This window comes from Gossypium arboreum, chromosome 13, assembly GCF_025698485.1.
Source record: "Gossypium arboreum isolate Shixiya-1 chromosome 13, ASM2569848v2, whole genome shotgun sequence".
Classification (NCBI taxonomy): domain Eukaryota; kingdom Viridiplantae; phylum Streptophyta; class Magnoliopsida; order Malvales; family Malvaceae; genus Gossypium; species Gossypium arboreum.
The window spans coordinates 27,268,885-27,272,278 of record NC_069082.1 but is presented as its reverse complement, the minus strand read 5'-3'; positions in this window follow the sequence as shown (position 1 = coordinate 27,272,278).

The window sequence follows — 3,394 nt, the reverse complement described above, 5'->3', positions numbered from 1 at the left end:
AGATTATTGCAACTAAGTTCAGCTAACTCATATTTTCGATTTGAAAACTCTTGAAGATTTTAAAACTTGTTTAAATGTTCTTTTTTATATAAACAGGTAGATTTGGAAGCTATGAATTGTTTAAGGACTATTTTATAAAGTGTTTTTGTTAATTTTGAACATAAGGACTAAATTGTTAATATCTTGAAATTTATTTGTAATTTCTGAAAATTTTGATAATAGGTGGCAGTAATTGAATGTATTTGGAATTGGTTTAAAGTTTGAAGTTTAAATTTGAAAGTTATGATAAGTTTAATTTTTGGAACTAAATTGAATAAAATGTAAAAGTTCAAGAAAATTGTGTAAAATGATATCAAAGGATTATATGCATGAATTTGAGTATTTTTATGAGATTGGTATTGATATTTTGAATCTTAACTATTATATAGATCAAGTTGTGACTTAGGCAAAAAACTAAAAATTTCCGAATAATCTTTGGTATCTAAAGCGTTACCGTTTTGTCAAGTAAGTTCATACTCTTATATTTGGTTAAATGTTGTTAATGATATATATATATATATGTATGTATGTATGTATGCATGTATGTATGTATATTTAACACTACAAAATGAAATTGATTCATGCAAAAAATACTGAATTTTTGAAATAATTTTGATGAATAAAGTAAAAGTTTCATACATGAGATTTTTGTCTGAATTTATGTTTTGGATCGAGCTCCAGCATTTGTTGCAGACTTGGATATACATGTGACTTAGATTTAGCCTGGACTGGTAATCTGTTGTCATTTTAAAGGTTTAACTTGGAGGTTTAGGTTGGACTAGTAACCTTACATGTATACATAGCCTTGGCCAGGCTATTTTTCTGTGTTGTCACTGGTTTAGCCCGAACGATTAACCTAACACATTTATTTTGTGTCTGATTAGCTCTTATTAGAATTATCTATTTCTGGACTTATGTATTGAATATTTTTACAGAGATCCATCGAAAGAATAGAAATTAATTGATACGAAATTGTTTCACTAAAGTAAGCAAAATATGAAATTTGAATATCTGTATGTTCATTACTTATTGACCCAAAATTGTTGAACTATGTCATGATATGAATGAATATGTCAAGGACATATGATGAAAATTTTAATGATGAAAGAGTTGCAAAGTGATAAATTGGAAAATGGATTCATGATAAATTTTGAGTTAAAGTTGGTATTTTACCATTTGAAATTATATATGTGGTTTGGACTAAATCTCATATTGTTGATGTTTTGAATGCTATGAAGGTGAATTTGTTTCATATTGATTCATATAATTGTTAAATGGTTAAGGTAAGTTATTTGTTATATTATATGAGCTTACTAAGTATTTTATATACTTACTCAAGTTACTACTTTTTTTGTAGATCTTGAACTGTCCGAAACGTGTCGATTAGATCAACGAGAAGCATACACTTTTTATCTCCCAATTTGGTAGACTTTTGATGTTTCAAACTTGGTTATTTGTGACATGTACTTAGGAGAATTCAATATTGTAAAGCTTGTGTTTATGATTTGGCATGGATGAGTTGGAATGAATATAAATATTTAAATAAATGCATATGGTAATTTAACATATAGATGTTTATGACAAAGACATGGATAGTATTAAGTATTTGTTTAGATGATAGCATGAAATAGCAATGGACTTTGTTACGTTAGTTAAATGTTTTCATTTGGTGTAATTGAGTTTTGTATGAAATGATTAAAGGCATTGATAGTTATTGTACATTTTACTTGATGAAATTGGTATAACGTTTTAGGTTATTTTTTTATTTTGCCTATTGATATCCTAGTTAAAGAAATAATGCTTGTATATGAATGTTTAGGTATGATTAACCTATCAAGAATGGTAAAGTTTTCTTATGGTTTACTGGTTGAATTTTTGGTGCCAATGAAGGCATATTGGTTGCTTGTTTAAATTATTAGTAAATTGATGTTTTGGTCTTGTAATGTACATATTTTGGAGTAGGTTTGAATGATGTTATATGAAAATATAGGTTTTTCGGTATGAATGGTATACAAATTGCTTAAAACAAGTTATATATGTTACACACGACATTAGTTAGTTACACGGTCTGGAGACACGACTAGGTGTCTCCTTTCACATGGTCTGAGCTCTACCACATAGTTGAGCCACATGGCCATGTCCTTGCACAATATGGTCCTTGCCTTGTCACACGGCCGTGTAACCTCTGTTTTCATTATTTACCTATATTTTATAAAAGTTTTGTTTTAATCCAGAATTGTAACAGCCCGATTTAGGGCCTAGTCGGAACAGTGGTCTCGGGACCACAAATTCGAAGTTAAAAAAAAATTATTTTATTATTTTTATGAGGTTATAGTATGATTTTATTAGTGCATGAAAAATTTGGTGAGCTAATTTTAATGTTTTCTAGCCCAATTTCGAAAAAGGACTAAATCGCGTAAAAGGCAAAAGTTGCATTTTAGTACCCAAATAAGTTATATAGCTAAATAAATTAAATTAAGGGCTTTTAAAGGGCAATTACACCCTTTTTATTAGTGTTGGCCGACCATGTGATGGGTTTTAAGCAAATAGTCAAAGTATTAGGTGGATGATGTCATGATTTGGTGATAAAATAATGCCTAAAAGCCTAGCTATCATTTCTTTCTTCTCCATCTCTCTTCTCCACCGAAAATATCAACAAAAATGGATTTTTTAAGGCTGAAAATTTTCAGCAACTAAAAGCCCTCACAAGTAAGTGATTCCCACACCCTTTGTTGATGATTTTTGCGTTTTTGAGACCCTTGAAGCATGAGTTTTCAAATGAGGGTGATATCTTGCAAAATGGTCAAGATTTTAGAGTGTTTTCATGAAAGTATTTGTGATGTTTATTGAGTTTTTATGGAGGAATATGAGTCCCAGTTGTTTTATAAACAACTTTTGTAAAAGGTGTTAGCATGAAAACACCTAAAGGGGCTATTTTGCATAAGTTGTAAAATAGTTAATAAGTATGTGAAATAGTGATTATTTGAAGTCGCTATAATAGAAAAAAATAGTTTGGTTAGGCCTAAGATACAATGAAATTCGATGAAAATCGATTTTCGGGCATAGGGGTAAAATGGTCATTTTGCCAAAGTTTAGGGGCAAAATGGTCATTTTACCAAAGATGTAAATTTATGATTGCTTAATCCTAATTAGTGACTAAATGAGTGCATATTGTCATTATAGATCAAGAATTACCAAATCCGAACCTAGATCGGGGGAAGGCCAAGCAAACCGACTAAACCGAATAGCCAAGTACTTTTTGTAAATCGAGGTAGGTTGTATGTAAATGATACAACTACACTGTTAATACTTGTATTCATATCGCTATTGAATTGATATTGTATGAGTTGTCAAG